We start from the raw sequence: 18,978 nt of genomic DNA on the forward strand, positions 1-18,978 counted from the left end.
AGTCTTACGTTGCAACAGATGGATCATCTGTTGGGATAAATTTGAACAGGTAAAATAGAGCGGTACAATAATTTCAAACAGATGACCCATCTGTTACAATATAAGTTTCATCTGTTGGTACAAATTAAAATAGTACAAAAACCTATTTGATTTACTGAAACAGACGAACATATGTTGTAACAGATAATGCATCTGATTCAACAGGTTAGACAAAAGTTGCAACAAATGTATATATCTATTTGATAATTTTCAGCAGATGTATCATCTGTTAAAACAGATATGTGCCTATTTATTTGTTGGAACAGATGATATACATTCACCTTCTTCAGCTCATGCTGCTCTTCTGTGGCCCTTGTACATTGAAAAGAGGTACAAGACAAAGACAGAGGTATTATAATTTTGCTTTTTTCGATGCTTGATGATGTCCTGAAAATATCTTTCCTTCTCCTCTTAACCACCTTGATCTCTAGTGGAGTGTATGGATATGAAATTCTCTTTGATGGAATGACAACCCTCTTAGATGTTATTTTCTTTACAGAAGCAGTTAGTGCATTAATAGCATTAATCACTCCATTATGTTTCGCTTGCAGTCTTGACATTTGCATGCAGAACATTCGCTAGAAGTGGAAAAATATGTATAACCAGTATGATCATAATCATAATGGCTTGTTTTTTCAAAAACTGTAAAAGGAGCATCATTAGCCCCAACAGCAACACCACTACCATCATCAATAATAATAAGTCCACCCTCCAAAATTATTTTTCTTGTGATGACTGTTGCTCCAAACAATTTCATTTTTATTCTTTCAACGATCTTAGGGTCTGATAAAGTTTGCACAGACCATAAAGTAAGAAAAATGACATCTTCAACTCTCGATTGGTCGAAACAAGCCACGGATGAATCTAAAATAAATTAGTATATATATTAGAATAATGATGAAATTATTTAAAATAATCATTAATTAAAACAAAAAAACTGGATTAGAATTAGACTTACTGCTTCCTTTGGGGGATTGAAAAGATCACAAAATTTTTTATTTTTATCAGTTTTGACCAACAACAATCTCAGGATTCTTGGATAGGAAACTTCTTCCTGGTAGTTCACTTGTTGTCTCAAATAAGGAATGGCTTCAAATGCCTAAACCTATAACATAACGCCAATAAATCAACAATATTATTAAATAAAAAAATGAATCATATCATAATAAAAGAAATATTTACCATGAAAGTCCATGGAAAGCTATATAAGTTGACTATCTTTGGCGTTAACGGAGTCAACAAATATTTGAGAGTCATTTTGAAGCTTTCATAACCCCAAGGATAGTTGTTAAATGCCTCAAGATCCTTAGAGAGATTTATTAAACCGAGACTTATGTTGTTGTTAACGTCTCCCGCCCAAAGAATATTATGTACAAACCAAATCAAGCACAATGATTGCTTGTGCTTCTTCGAAAGTCCTTTACCTTTCAACGCTTCTATCAAATTTTTGTTTTTGAAGCTTGGACCAATAATGGACACCAGGTCATCACGATCACTCGACTTACCTTTGCTTTTTTTAGGTGTGCGGGGTGCTTTTTTTAGGGTTAGAGTAGGTATAACTTGAGAAGGAGGAGGATAACATCTTAGTCCTGTAACTATGGTAAACACTATCCAACCAAAACAAACAGGCATGTCACAGTAATTTATCCATACCTCATTCATCTTGTCTTTGTTTTCATACATAAACCTACGCTTGAGAAGATCATATACCATTTTCATTTAGAAACAAGCATTGTTGTCCTCTGGCATATCAAGATATTTCCCAAAGCATCTTTCCCTGAAATAAGAATTCAATTTTTGTTCTCAAAGTATTTTCCTGAAGGCGTCAAAAGATTTTCCTATGGATGACTTAACCATGAAATCACCCGTTAAATCTGTGGCACTATCACACTACATTCTCACATGATAATGATCAATGCTGAAGGTTTTGACCAATTCTTCGGTGGAAGCACTATTAGTATTTGGATAATCTCTTTTGAATCTCTTTTGAAACATTCTTCCTCCCCGTGTTCATTATCTTCTACTCCTGATTGAGAAAATACTCATAAAGAAAGCTCATAAAGTGGTGGATGTAGCCTAGCTGCTTCACTTTTTCCTTTACTTGGACTTGATTCGATTTCTTTTCTTTTAGGAGCCATATTATCTTAAATTAACAGAAACATAAAATAGATTGTAATTTATTAATGCATCATTAAAAAAGGATAACAGTAAATATAACATGCAAATAGTAAAATAATAGTTCCAACAAACCACACATCTGTTGCACCAGGTATATTATCTATTACAACATATAACCGACCTGTTGTAATGGATGAGTAAACCATTGGAAAAAATAAAATAGATCACTCATCTACTGCACCAGGAAGGTTATTTGTTGCAACATATAACCAACCTATTGCAACGGATGAGTAATCCTTTGGAAACAATAAAAATAGATCACTCTTCTGTTGCATCAAAAATGTTATCTGTTGTAATATATAACCAACCTATTGCAGCAGATGAGTAATCCATTGGAAATAATTATAACAGATCACTTATTTGTTGCACCAGGTAGTAACAGATATCCTACCTGGTGCAACAGATGAGTGATTTGTTCTTATTATTTCCAACGGATCACTCATTTATTGTACCAGGTAGGATATCTATTGCAATACATAACCAACTTGTTGCAGCGGATAAGTAATCTGTTGGAAATAATAAAAATAAATTACTTATTTGTTGCACCAGGTAGGTTATCTGTTGCAGCATATAACCAACTGTTGTAGCGGATGAGTAATCCGTTGGAGATAATAAAAATAGATAACTCATCTGTTGCACCAAGTAGGATATATATTGCAGCATATAAGCAATCTGTTACAGTGGATGAGTAATCTGTTGGAAACAATAAAAATAAATCACTCATCTGTTGCACCAGGGAGGTTATCTGTTGTAGTATATAAGCAATCTGTTGCAGTGGATGAGTAATCCGTTGGAGACAATAAAAATAAATCACTCATCTATTGCACCAGGTAGGATATCTGTTGCAGCATATAAGCAACCTATTGTAACGGATGAATAATCCATTGGAAATAATAAAAATAGGCCACACATATGTTGAAATAGATCACTCATTTGTTGCCAAATGATCTTCTATTGGATTAATATTTTTTAGATTTCTTCCAAACAGAAGAGTCATCTGTCGCAACAGATGAATGATCTATTGTATTCATCTGTTGCATTAGATGTTTAATTTGTTGCATCACATGTTTTATCTATTGGATCAGATGGTTAATCTATTCCATTAGATGGTTAATCTGTTGCATCAGATGACTAATCTATTGCTTCAAATGGCTAATTTATTGCATCAGATGATTAATCTGTTACATCTGATGGTTAATCATTGCATCACCATTTCTACCAAGAAAAAACCCAAATCAATCCAGCAACAGCAACACAACACACGCACACTAAGAACATCAACGATGACCAAAAATCACCAACAAATTGAATCAACAGTTCGACAACAAGAACTATAATAACAACAAAAAATTATATTTCACACGAAAAAGAGTAGAGAAGAAATGCCAGAAATTAGTGTTTTATTCAGTCCAAATTTCAAATTTAAGAAAGGAATATTGAAATTGTTAACCAACAGAGAAGTTGGCTCAAGTTATAATTTTTTGCCTGTGACAGAAGAAATGGGACGACGAAGAACTCAAAGTTGTTGTCGCAGGAGAAATTGGCTCAAGTTCCTCTGTTTATTCACATCGATTTATGGTTGAAAGTCAAAAAGGAACTCACCAAGTTATTTATCACCGGAGCTTAAAGGGAGAAATTTTGTAGAACTATTGGTTGGGAGAGAGTTGAGAGACTATCGAGAGAGAGATGAGAGAGTAGATTGATTTAAAGAAGAGGGGTATGGGTTGATTTGTATTTTTGAAAAGATTAAAAAGTTTTAAAAATATTAATCAAGTCAATAATTAACTTAATCAAGTTTTCTAATTATGTTTGACCATTTAAGTTGGTTAATGTCACCAATCCTTCATTCAAGACTTACAAGACACTTTTTCTTCAATTTTCTCTGGTAACATGGATCAGATTATAGATCAATAGGATTAGTTTCTAGAAGATGTGATGTGTATAGCTATGGCATTATGCTTATGGAAACTTTCACTAAGAAAAGGTCATACGATGAAATATTTCAAGAAAATTTGAGCATGAGGAGTTGGGTATTAATGTCAACACCAGAGGATGTTATTGATGTCATATTGATGGAACCAGGAGGGATGGTAAATATCCAACCTTCAAAAATAACCTGTTGTCATCTAGATTAATTATTTCCTTATTTAAGAATAAAATTGATATTTGTCTTCTTTGTATCATATTTAAATATAGGATTAGATATTCTATTTTTTTCCATAATTAATTGATTAGAGTCTAAAATAAGAAGGGAAATAAAAGGTTAACAGTAAAATTAAGGAAGAAATTTCTAGGTTCAACAACAACAACATACTCAGGTATTCTTTGCAAGCTGGACATAGAGAAAGCATATGACCATGTTAACTGGAGATACCTTGTGAAAGTATTAGAAATGATGGGTTTTGGGCAGAAGTGGTTGAAATGAATGAAGTAATGTATCTCAACAGTAAGCTTTTTAGTTCTAGTCAATGGTTCTCCTGCAGAATTCTTTCAATCACGGAGAGGACTCTGGATTCTTTCAATCACAGAGAGGACTCAGGCAAGGTGATCCTTTTTCACCTTTCTTCTTCCTAATTGCTATGAAAGGATTGACTAATATGATCAAGACAAAAAAATTGAGAGGTTGGATGAGGGGTTTGAAGTAGCCAGAGAAAGGGTCGACAGCCTGGAAGTAGCACACTTTCAATACGTGGATGACACACTTATCTTTTGTGATGCTGAAGAAGATCAGCTTAAGCATTTAAGGGTAATCTTGGTTTTGTTTGAAGGGGTTTATGGTTTGCATATTAATTGGAAAAAGAGCCTAATGTACCCTATTAATCAAGTCAACAATATGAGCTGGTCAGAAATAATCCTTGGTGCTGAAATTGGCACTCTGCCAACTAAATACTTGGGATTACTTTTGGGAGCTAAATCCAAATCCATAGATATATGGAATAGTGTAATTGAGAAGTGTGAGAAAAAACTAGCTAGGAGGAAATCACAATACTTATCTATGGGTGAAAGATTAACACTAATCAATTCAGTACTTGACGCTCTTATAACTTACATGATGCCCCTTTTACCCATCCCAGTAAAGGTGATCAAGAGGTTGAACAATATTAGGAGAAAATTTTTGTGGCAGGGCAATAAAGAAAAGAAAGGATTTCACTTGGTAAAGTAGAAATCAGTGATAACTGGGAAGAAGAATGGTGGTCTGGGGATTAAGAACCTAAACTTGAAAGGTAAAGGTCTTAGAATGAAATGGTTATGGAAGTATACAAATGGTAACCAATTGTTATGGAAAAGGGTGATTAGGGCTAAATATGTAGCAGAAGACAAATGGATGACTAAAGTCGTGACTTCTCCCTATTGGGTCAGCCTTTGGAAATCCATCAAGAACCTATGGGATGAAGTGAAAAGCAACTCAAAGGTGAAAGTGTTTGATGGGGCCAAGACCAAGTTCTGGAAGGATAACTGGCATGAGAAAGGCAACTTGGAAGAGTTATTTCCTGACATCTATGGCTTAGTCACATTTTAGCAAGGGTATATAGAAGATTTATGGACAACGCAGGGCTGGAACTTCAACTTCAGGAGACAGCTTAATGACTGGGAAGTTCAGAGGGTAGCTGAATTTGTGAACACAATGGAGCCATTTAACGGACTCTAAAAGGGGAAGGATATCTTTTGGTGGAAAGAAAACAATAGAGAAGTATACAAAGTGAATAGAGCTTATAAGTTGATGGATCAGGCAAATCAGCAGAATATAAATTGGCCATGGAAACATATCTAGAAAAGTATAATACCACACAAAGTATCATGCTTTGTCTGGTTGCTGGCCAAAGAAGCAGTCCTAACTCAAGATAATGTTATGAAGAGAGGGATAACTTTATGCTCTAGATGCTTTGTTTGTGGGGAAACATTAGAGACTGTTAACCATTTGTTTCTACACTTCAAGTACACTCAACAATTATGGAGAATGTTTTTTAGTCTTAAAGGCATTTCCTGGACTATGCCCAAAAAAGCCTCTGAGGCTTTAAAGAGATGGGAAGAAGCAGGAGCACAAGCAAAGGACAGAGACAGATAGAGACTTATCCCTGCTGCTATATGGTAGGCAATATGGAAAGAGAGGAATTTTAGGTATTTTGAGAGCATAAAGAATAGTGTACAGAATATGAAGCTTAACTGCATTCTACTCTTATGTTTTTGGTGTAATCAGTTGTACTCAAATGATACTGTCTCTATAATTGATGTTTTAGACTCAATCTAGTCATAGATCAGTAAGATTTGGGGACCATTTGTAGATAAGGTTTCAATACAACCTATGTAATATTTGGTGATATCATACAAAGTTATCAAGCTAAAAAAGAGCATACTCAGTGTATTCCCATAAAGGTTTGGGGAGTGTAAAGTGTACATAGTCCATACCACTACCTTAGATGAAGTAAAGAAGTTGTTTTCAATAGATGCCCTGCTCAGGACAGATAACAAATAACAAATAAAAAATATAAAAGCAAACAACAACAAGGGTTATCACATTGCTAGATATTAAAGAAAACAAGACACCCACAAAGTAACATTATAAACTATACATACGAAATCATGGACATCACCAAAACACCATAAAGAAGAGGCTACAAGACACTAGCTATAGGACATATACAAACAAAGCACTCTTCCCTACTATTACAAATGTACTCCTACCTGTTAGCATGATGGACAACTCAAAGATCATAAATTAATAGTGATTGTTGCATATATTAATATAATTATATATTGTATTATATTTGTAATTATAGATATATAATGTAGTAATCAAAGAGATAGAATAACAAATTATAAGGATACAATAGTGGATCCAAATGGATATAGTAGCTAATCTTTAGAGATACGAAAGACAGATTTTTGGGAATGTAATCTTTGAATACTTCCTATTTAATGGGAAGACTCTTAACATTGAGAAACATTCAGCACAAATTTGACATGGTATCAGAGCCTTCTCTTGGCTATCTAGTTTCATAGAGTCCATCTTGGTTCATTTCAATTTTTGCTGAAAATTTTAATTGTGTTAAGGGTTCGTCAAGATCTTAGAATTTTTATCTTGGTCATTCTGGTTGTTTTCTTTATTGAGTTGTAGTGTTTCTCATTTTTATAGCTATTCAAGAACATGGCTTTACATTAATTTGAATCCTTCAATATTTGCTTCACAGGAAAAAATTAATCTTCTTGGGAATTTCAATTTAAATTATTTATCACCAAAAAAGAACTACGGGGGCATATAGATAGAAGCAACTCTGCTCCTACTGATCCTACTAAGTTAGGTGAATGGAAGATTAAGGATGCTCGTGTGATGACATGGCTTTCTATGTCAATTAACCCTCTTATTGTTCTTAATCTCAGTCCTTACAAGACTGGTAAGGCTATGTGGGATTATTTACAAAAGGTTTACCACCAAGACAATAGCACAAGACACTTTCAGTTAGAGTATGAAATTGCTAATTACTCTCAAGGAGATCAATCCGTTCAGGATTATTTTTCTGGATTTCAAAATTTATGAGCTAAATTTACAGATATTATTTATGCCAAAATACCAATCGAATCTCTTTCTGTAATTCAGGCAGTTCATGAGCAACGTACGAGAGACCAATTTTTGATGAAATTACATTTTGAGTTTGAGAGTGTTCGCTCTAACTTGATGAATCGTGACTCATCTCCCTCCTTAGATGTTTGTTTTAGGGAATTACTTCGTGAAGAGAAGCATTTTGTCACACAAAATGATTTCAAGCAAGTTGATGATGTTATTGTTGCATTTTCTACCCAAGGTAAAGGAAATGGTAGGTATATGACTAGAACTCAATGTTATAGTTTCAAGGAGTGGTCATATTGCTAGCAATTATGGTAGAAAGTTTTGTAATTATTACAAATAACAAGGACACATTATCAAGGAGTGTCCCACACGCCCTCAGAACCATAAGGTCCATGCTTTTCAAGCTGGGATAAATGGTTTCACTGTTGAAAACTCATCTTTGAGACAAGTTCTTACTCCTAAAATGGTAAAACAAATGTTCATGTCAGCCTTTTCAGTTTTGGGGCTACAAGGTAATGATCTTACATCTAGTTTTTGTCTTGTTGATTCTGGCGCTTCCAAGCATATGACCAACTCAGCGAGTATGATAAAAAATATTCATAAGTATCATGGTCCATCACAAATTCAAGTTGTCAATGATAGTAATTTATCCATTACAAAGGTTGGGGATATTACTAAAACTTTCAACAATGTTCTTATGTCACCAAAGCTCTCCACTAGTCTTATTTCAGTTGGACAATTGGTAGATAATAATTGTGATGTAAATTTTTCTTGTAATGGTTGTCTTGTGCAGGATCATATTTCGAGAATGATAATTGCAAAGGGTCCTAAAGTTGGATGACTATTTCCTATACACTTTTTCATTCCTCGTGTTCTATCATTTGCTTGTACTTCTACATCTAGTAAGACTGAGGTTTGGCATAAATTCTTAGGAAATCCAAATTCTATTGTATTGTCTCATTTATCAAATTCTGGTTTATTGGGAATCAATTTTCCACTGCTTTCTTTGAATGTTCTCCTTGTAAATTGGCCAAATGTAAAATTCTTCCTTTTCCTAATTTTGATAGTTATTCTACAAAGTGTTTTGATGTCATTCATAGTGATATTTTGAGTGTTTCACCAATTGTTTCTCATGCTTATTTCACGTAATTTGTGACATTTATAGATGATTATAGTCGATTTATGTAGGTATATTTTCTTCATTTCAAATCTGAGGTATTTTCTATATTCAAGACATTTTTGGCCTATATTGAGAGTCAATTTTCTACTTGCATCAAATTATTAAGATCTAATTCTGGTGGAGAATATATGTCTTATAAATTCAAAAAAAAATCTTGAAAAAGGAATTGTCTCACAACACTCTTATCCATATACACCACAACAAAATGGGGTTGTTGAACGTAAAAATCGTCATATTTTAAATGTCACTCGTACTTTATTGACTGAGTCCTCTGTTCCATCTAAATATTGGGTGGAAGCCTTGTCTACTACTGTTTACTTAATTAATAGACTACCATCTAAAGAGTTAAATCTTGAATCTTCATATTTTCGTCTTTATCACAAAAATCCTAGCTATGATAATTTTCATAAATTTGGTTGTATTTGTTTTATGTATCTTCCTCCTTCTCAACGCAATAAACTTTCTATTCAGTCTACTAAATGTGTTTTTATGGGTTATAGTACTTCGTGGAAAGGTTTTCTCTATTATGATCCATGTTCTAATAAATTTCATGTTTCTAGAAATGTAGTTTTCTTTGAGAATCAGTATTTCTTTCCTACTCATGTTGAATCATCTCCTATTTCTCCTCTTCTTTCTACTTCTAAGGATTTGTCATCTTCTTCTAACAGGTTCATCCCTATATTTGTGTATGAACGTCGGCGGGCAACTTTACCCCCTCCTGATATTGATCCACCACCTGAAACTGCTCCACAACTACAATCTCAGAATTCTTCAAGTCCTGCTCCTCTTAATCCCACTTGGTAATATACCAGAGTATCTCGTAGTCCTAATTGGTATGGATTTTCATCTGCTTTATCCACCATTTCTGTTCCAACTTGTTACTCACAAGCTTCCAAGCATGAATATTGGCGAAAAGCAATGGAGGAAGAACTTTTGGCTCTTAAATAAAATGACACATGGGATATTGTTTAATGTCCTTCAAATGTCCATCCAATTGGATGCAAATGGGTTTATTCAATTAAAATTTATTCTGATGGAACTCTTCATCGGTACAAAGCTCGGTTGGTTGTTCTTGGAAACAGACAAGAGTATGGTGTGAACTATGAGGAGAATTTTGCACCGGTAGAAAAAATGACTATGGTGCAAACTATTATTATCATTACTTCTTCATAGAACTGGACTCTTCAGCAAATGGATGTCAAAAAGGTTTTTCTTCATGGTGATCTCAAAAAGGATATTTATATGAAACCTCTACCAGGTTTGTTCTCCTTGCCTACATTATAAGAGGTCTTTGTATGGATTAAAACAAGCGCCCAGATTAAAACAAGCCCCCAGAGTTTGGTTTGACAAATTTCTGTCTACTTTGCTACGATTCTCTTTTGAGCAGAGCAACTATGGCTCATCTTTATTTCTTCAAAAATCATCTATAACCTGTATTCTTCTTTTAGTATATGTAGATGACATTATTATTACAAAAACTGATTCTTCACTAATCACTAGCCTCTAGATGCAGCTTAAGGATTCTTTTCATATGAAAGATCTTGGTACTCATACATATTTTTTGGGATTGGAAGTTCATAGTGATTCTTCAAGTGTTTTTCTAAACCAACACAAATATGCTCAGGATCTGATTTCTTTGGCTGGTCTTCAAGATTCCTCCTCTGTAGATACTCCATTAGAATTGAACGTAAAGTATCATCGTGAGAAAGGTGATCTTCTTCTTGATCCAACTACGTTTTGGCAATTAGATGGGAGCTTAAATTACCTTATTGTTACCCAGCCTGATATCTTTTTGCAGTTCAACAAGTTAGTCAATTTATGCAAGCTCCTCGTCATCTCTATTTGATGGTTATACGTTGCATCATTCGGTATCTCCTAGGAACATCCAATCATGAATTATTCTTTCTTAGTGGTTCTCCCATTCTTATTAATACTATTAGTGATTCTGAATGGGTGGGATGTCCCGATATCCGTCGTTCAGTTATTGGTTAGTGCATGTTTCTTGGAGATTCCTTGATATCTTGAAAGATTAAGAAACAAGATCATGTCTCAAAATCTTCAACAAAGATTGAATATCGATCTATGTCTACTGCTTGCTCTGATGTTGTATGGCTTCATGGATTACTTGCTGAGATTGGATTTCTTCAATCTACTCTGACTCCTCTTCATACCGATAATACAAGTGCTATTCAGATTGCTACTAATCTGGTTTATCATGAGAGAACCAACCACATCGAAGTAGACTGTCATTATATACGAGAAGCTATAGATAAAAGACTTATTACTCTTCCACACGTGTTCAGTGATCTTCAAATAGCTGATGTGTTTACCAAATCTATGCCAAGACAACATCATCAGTTTCTAGTAGGCAAATTGATGCTTCTTGATCCACTGACATCAATTGAGGGGGGATGTTAGAATGATGGACAACTCAAAGATCATGAATTAATAGTGAATATTGTATATATTGATGTAATTATATATTATAGTATATTTGTAATTATAAAGATATGATGTAGTAATCAAAGAGATAGAATTGCAGATTATAAGGGATACAATAGCAGATGCACATGGATAGAGTAGTTGATCTTTAGGGATAGGAAGGACGAATTTTTGGGAATGTAATATTGAATACTTTCTATTTAATGGAAAGAATCTCAATATTGAGAGACATTCAACACAAATTTGACACTACCTATTGACCCTCTACCTTAATCCATGTCCTCCACACATTCCCATCAAGAGTCATGTCTTTTGTAAGTTGTAATTGTCCCATGTCCTGCCTATCCTACTGTTCACCTTCCTAATCATCTTATTGATAGAATTTTTACATTTTTGCCTCTTAAAGATGTTGTTTCTTCTTCTGTTGTAGATAAACCTTTTTAAAATTCTTGATTATATGAAAGAACACTTTGTTTCGATAGAATTTTTAAAATGAATTGTTCCTGGATAGGTAGAGCAGAGATCCCAATTATTTCTAACATCATAAGTAGTCATTTAGGCAAAAAAGTTCACAGTTTTCAATTTTATATTCCTGCAGCAAAAGAGTACTCTCACTTTCTCAACAAATGGATTCAACTTGTTGCATGAAAAGGTCTAGAAGAGCTAGAAATACAATTGGATAGACATATTGGTGGAAATATTCATTTTAATGTAATGTGATGACACTTGGATTACTAATAGTGACCAAAATTATGTCACCACAACGTATAATCGAGAGAGTTCTAAACTTATCAGAACCTTCGATTATGAGATTACCAATTGAAGAACAATCATCCTGTGTTAAAGACTCGAGAACCAACAACTTTTCATAAGCCTTTTAATAAAATAAGGTATGCCGTGAACATGAGCTAGACTTAGACATTTCAAGAATCGTAAACCTTTTGGTGATAGACTAAAGTAACAATAGATCAATTTTAGACTACAAAGAGTTTCAATATTATTAGTAGAATCAGAATGTATGCAATGTGATTCTACTAATAATATTGAAACTCTTCGTAGTCTAAATTGATTTGTTGTTACTTTAGTCTATCACCAAAAGGTTTACAATTCTTGAAATGTCTAAGTCTAGCTCATGTTCATGTCATACCTTATTTTATTAGCTTTTAAAAAGTTGTTTGGTTCTTGAGTCTTTAACACTAGAGGATTGTTCTTCAATTGGTAATCTCATAATCTAAGGTTCTGATAAGTTTAGAACTCTCTCGATTATATGTTGTGGTGACATAATTTTGGTCTCTATTAGTAATCAAGTGTCAGCGCATGACATTAAAACGAATATTTCCACCAATATTATGCAATGAATGTGAGTGGCATAATATTGGTGGAAATATCAATAGAATCAGAATGTATGGCTGTATGCAATGAATATTTCCACTAATAGGTCTATCCAATTGTTTCTAGCTCTTCTAGACCTTTTGATTCAACAAGTTGAATCCATTTGTTGAGAAAGAGTAGTCTTTTGGTGCAGGAATATTAAGCTGAGAACTGTAAACTTTTTTGCCTAAATGATTACTTATGATGTCATCAATAATTGGGATCTCTGTTCTACCTATCCAGGAATAATTCATCTTAAAAATTCTATCAAAACAAAGTGTTCTTGCATATAACCAAGAATTTTAGAAAGATTTAGCTACAACAGAAGAAGAAACAACATTTTAAAGAGGCAAAAGTGTAAAAATTCTATCAGTAAGATGATTAGGAAGGTGAACAGTAGGATTGGACAGTTAATAATTTTTTTCGTTCATTTTTTTGTCAAAATTTCAATCTATATGCTAAACATCTTTTGACGAATTTTTTAACAAACTTTAACTTTTCCTTTTCCGTTTCAAGATAGTAACTATATAGAAGTTAAAAGATAAAGCAACATCAGTTATCAGTTGAAAATGACCTAAGGGTGAAAAACATATCTAAAGTATCCTCGTGTTTAATAGTATTAGCTCGATGTTCATAAAACCCTCTTCAATATATGCACATGCTTCTATCAACAAAATATTCTCATATCTTCTACAACAACAACATACCCAGTATATTCCCACCAAGTGGGGTCTGGGGAAGTAAGTATACGTAGTCCATACAACTACCTCAAATGTGAGATAGAAAGGTTGTTTCCAATAGACCCCCGCTCAAAATAAAACATTCTATGATAAGAAATAGCAATATTAGGAATAGTAAAAGAACAAGATACAAGATAGGGTATAGTAATAGTAAGAATAGGAAAAGAACAAGATACAACAGAAATTAGCATATCCAATAATACTATAAGCAAGATACTCCAAGAAACACACCAAAAAATACAATATCCTAAACTCAAACTAACCTTCTACCCTAATTATTCTCCTCCACAACTTCCTATCCAGGGTCATGTCCTCGGTAAGCTGGAGCTGCTCCATATCATGTCTAATCACCCCCCCCCCCCCCAATATTTCTTCGATCTACCTCTACCTTGCTTGAAATCATCCCTAGCCAACCTCTCACACCTCCGCACTGGGGCATTCACGCTCCTCCTCATCACATGACCAAACCATCTCAACCTAGTTTCCCTCATCTTGGCTTCCACCAAAGTCACTCCCACCTTATCTCGAATAACTTCATTTCTAATCCTATCTTTCCTAGTACATCCACCTAAGCATTCTCATTTCTGCCACCTTCATCTTCAGGATGTGGGCCTTTTTAACAGGCCAACACTCCACCCCATACAACAAAGTCAGTCTAACCACCACTTTATAGAACTTGCCTTTAAGTTTTAGAGGTACCTTTTTGTCACACAAGATTCAAGAGGCGAGCCTCCATTTCATCCACCCTACCTCAATCCGATGAGTGACATCTTCGTCGGCCTCTCTATTCTCTTGAATCATAGACCCAGGATACTTGAAACTATCTCTCTTACTAATAGAATGAGTGTCAAGCTTAACTATCACATCGGACTCATGAGATACCTCGCTGAACTTACACTCTAAATACTCTGTCTAGGACCTACTCAACCTAAACCCATTAGACTCCAGAGTTTGCCTCCAAACCTCCAATTTAGCATTAAATTTACTACGTGTCTCATCAATCAAAACTATATCATCAGCAAAAAGCAAACAATAAGGCACCTCGCGTTGAATGTACCTCGTCAAAACATCCAACACCAAGGTAAAAATAAATGGACTAAGAGTCGAATCTTGATGTAACCCCATCAAGACGGGAAAGTGCTCAGAGTCCTCTCCTCCCGTCCTAACCCGAGTCTTGGCTCCGTCATACATATCCTTAATCGCCCTAACATACACAATAGGCACACCTCTAGCCTCCAAACACCTCCAAAGAATCTCCCTGGAAACTCTATCATAGGCCTTCTCTAAGTCGATAACAAGTCCATACTCATGCATCTAGTCCATTATGATTAGTATTGACTTTAGCTAATTTCATAGATGCTATTTTTTTTAATTTTACGCTAACCATATCAAGTTCTGATACAAGTATTCAGATTATCCATTTTTTTCATCGATCCTTCTGTTTTTGCTCACGAATCTATATCACAAGTTTATTTTAGAATAACATATAACAACATGTAACTGAAGGCATAAATCATGCAAAACATGGATAAAAGGAAAAGATATTAACTCCTCATAAAGCTCCAAATCATTTTTCTATTATCAATTACCATTTGCATAGATTCATTATTCTTTCCCATGAACAAAATTACTCACTTTTAAGGCGTTATACTTTATATGTGCCTCTCTTAATTCCAAAGTTCTATAATTATTTTTTTCTCGAGGTTTAGTTGTAAATAGAGGTATCCCCAATTGTACAACCAGTCCAATCTCAATTACAATCATGCACATATTATTTCATATACTCAGTTTCTCTCTGAGTTGTATATATATTATAAAAACATCTAAGTCAATTATGTCATCTAGCAGAGGTACATATGCATCTCTTAGCCGTCTGCGAAAAGGAACATTTCAAGGTGCGACTTGATTCAGCTTAATGCACGAATAAGGAAAAGAAGAAGGGAAAACATCTTACATGTTCGATAGCGTCAGGGTCATAAGTATGGACGTCTACATACTCATGAACAAGACTCTATCAAACACTACTCCATGGCCTCGGACGTAAAGCCTAGGCTCTGATACCAACTTTGTTGCATTCCAAAATAACCCCTAGATGTGAGTGGCACCCTTTAACACCATTTGTCGGGCGAACCAAACATCCTTTCACTTACCTTATTATATAAGCATTGAGATAGGATATATATATAACCCCAAACTCTTCAATAAGATTAATAAATAGGGGATGATAATTCAACAAACTCCATAATCAATTAATTAATTCAACGATCAATTAGATACTAATTATCTAGCCCAAATCCCACATTAAGATCATGGAGCATCTAATAGAATTACATGAGTTCAATTATCGGACATGCAAATCCAAGAAAATAAATAAATAATAAAAATAGATAGAGTGAAAATGATAGCCTCCACGAATAATGTGGAGGCTCACCTCAGCAACAGAATTTACACAACGAACTTTTCGGCCCGTAGTCTCAGCCTCCACAACATTATTTGCATAGACATGCAAGTAAGGAGTGGGCTATATATAAATACAACCCAGTAAGATCCTCGACTCGCTACTTTAATATCCTGAAATAAGTGTTAGAATATACAAACCACAAAGACCAAATAAACGATATGTACAACATATATCTTATAATATAATGCTCAATAAGGTCCAACAAATGTTTCAAAAGTCATTATGTATCTCTCAACTCAATCCACTCTCACGTCTTGTCATAAACGGTAGTGTAGGTGATCATCCTAGCACCCCGACAAGGCAACGGTAGCACATATAATGCCCCAAAAGTATACTACGGCAGCAACTACAAGGCCCTTAACATATTACGGCGGCATAGGTATGCCCCTAACATATTACAACAGCACATGTATGCCCTTAGTAAATATATCATGACAACAAGTGCTAGGCCCCTAACATATTAAAGGCAACATAGATATGCCCCTAACATATTACGGCACAAGTACTCTCCTAGTAAATATATTCAAAATCCCAACATCACCTCACAACTACCCATTAAATGATTCTCAATATACTTAACAAATACATATCCGTGGTTGATCAAAGACCATCAATTCTATCAAGCACACGCCTGTCCCAACACATGGACAAGGCAGAAAAATACATTGTCTTATAAATCATGTTTGAAAAGCAAATACCAAAGCTTAAAGTCTCACTTACCTCGCTAATGACAAGTTCACCAACTTTGCAATTCATAGAACACCAATCAAATAGCCTCCAATGACTTCAGTCTATACAAAAATATTAAATAATGATATCAATTATGCTATTCGGGATTAAGTCCCAATCTTCCTAACATTCATGCCCAATATCGATATTGTCACTGTTAATATTCTACCCTAAAAATTATTACTGAAACCAGCAATTTCTCATCACTACCTAGTCAGTGCCTCATTATAAATATTCCCTCTTTGTCTAATTGTTTGAAGTGGCGGCAACATGAAGTTAAAGCAAGCATGTTGTGCTTCCTTTCTCTTCTTTATTTTTTTTCCACTAACTAATCAAAATTAATCAATTCTTGTTCCTTCACCTCAGTAGAAGACAACTTACCCACCATGAAGAAAATCAAATACACACTATTTGCCGTTTTGAGCAGTCACTGTTTTCAGAATTCTATGCCAAAGAACAACAAAAAAAGTTTCATACCTTATCACTTCACGAGGATTGGGTACTCTCTTGTTGTTGTTTTTTCCTCTTTTCCACGCAGTTTGTTGTCTCCTTCAAAATAATGAGATAAAAAAAATAGCCCTAAAGTTCTATATAAACTATTTTTAGCATGAAATTGAAGGGAAACAGTAGGCTCTTGGCTTGCTTTCAACTCTATTAGTTCATAGTAATAATTGGTTAAAATTACTAATTAATCCTTCATTAAAATAAATTGGCTATTACAGTTCAGTTCTTGACTGGTAAAGTTTTGTTTTCAATTTTTCTTGTGCTATTTTTTGGAAATTGCTAAATGGCCACAATTTTTGGCCCAAATTTAACCATAATTGTGATAAGAGTTTCATAGCCTTATTTTAGATTTTACCATATTTTTTCAAATAAATTCCCTCCAAATTTTCTTAATAAATGTAGTAACTTTTTTCTATTCCCTAAACTTATTGAACAGCTAAAATTGATTTATACAAGAATAATTAATGAATTTAAGGTGCATTTATTATTTTTATCAAAAGTACATAAATAAATATGTATTTGTAACTAATTTTAAAAATAATTAATACATATTATTCAATAAATTTTCACGTAACTTAATTAAATATAATTCAAAAGACAAGGATATATGAGTCTATAACCTCATTCAACAACGTAATTCTATTTTAATTCAAAAATTAAAATAGTAATACAGTTAATTAGTTTTACTAAATGAATAAAAAAATAAGGAATTAAAAAATAAAAATACGAGCAATTACATAAAATTACAAGAAGTAAATATTGAGACATAAAAAGAAAGGAAATGGATGATATCAAGTTAATTAAAAAGTAAATTTCATTTGAATTTTGCTAAATCATATCAAAAATATAATAGAGGTCCAAAACAAATTAATTACACTAGTGTAACCGCACGTGTCTTGCACATGTAATATTTATTTATTTAAAATTAAATAGTTTTATCTATTGCAGAATTTTTAATAAAGTGTAAAAAATTCAAATCATTTTTCAAAGATCCTTCATACTTTAATATAATAATGTAAATATAAACATATATTTTAGTATAGACACATAGATATTCTACCACCAGAAGTTCTAAATGATTGATAGATCATCACTTTTGCGTTTTCCACGCAATACCTCTTCCCTTGCTGTCAAAGGATAAAAAAATGGTTTATTTTTCTTTTTTTTCTATATTTAAAATCTTTCCTTATTTTTAAAGTCAAAACCTTACAAAATCATTGATTATGTACATAAAACTTTTAAAATTTGGCACTTCTTAACTTTTTCTTATTATGACGCTTTTATATTTATTTCTAGATTTTTCAAATCTTCTGAAAATCAAATTTAATTGATTTAGAATTTTTAAACTAATAATATTGGTTGTCATTAATTCTGATTACTTCTATATAAGGAAATGTTTTAGCATAAATATATTTAATTAATTTTTAACTCTTAAATATTAGAAAAAATAGTGAAAAGACGATTTTATCTAAAACATAAATTTTTAATGAAGGACAAAAAATTCAAACAATATTTGTAAGACACTTCACACTTTTAATATATTGTAGATTCGGGATGATATTAGAAACATCTCTAATATTTTACTTCTTAACACAACTTGTTGGGGGTATACAATGTTACACTTGCTTTCCTTAGTTTTGTTTTAATAATTTTAATTTAATATTATTAATATTGAAGAAAATGTATTTGATTATTTTCTGCACCAATATATGTAGTTGAATAGTAAATTTTGTAAACATCTTTTAAACAAATAAATAAAATAATTTTT

At 33.3% G+C, this 18,978-nt stretch overlaps 1 long non-coding RNA gene across 1 annotated transcript; it reads right to left on the reverse strand.

Moving 5' to 3' along the window:
- Window positions 1–15,912: 15,912 nt before the first annotated feature.
- LOC107861167 lies at window positions 15,913–17,331 on the reverse strand. The gene is made up of 2 exons (XR_001671758.2): window positions 17,184–17,331; window positions 15,913–16,768 (listed from the first exon to the last, which is right to left on the reverse strand). It is a non-coding gene; the product is annotated as an uncharacterized LOC107861167 (long non-coding RNA).
- Between the last annotated feature and the right edge of the window lie 1,647 nt (window positions 17,332–18,978).

The sequence above is a fragment of the Capsicum annuum genome, chromosome 2 (assembly GCF_002878395.1).
Source record: "Capsicum annuum cultivar UCD-10X-F1 chromosome 2, UCD10Xv1.1, whole genome shotgun sequence".
NCBI lineage: Eukaryota > Viridiplantae > Streptophyta > Magnoliopsida > Solanales > Solanaceae > Capsicum > Capsicum annuum.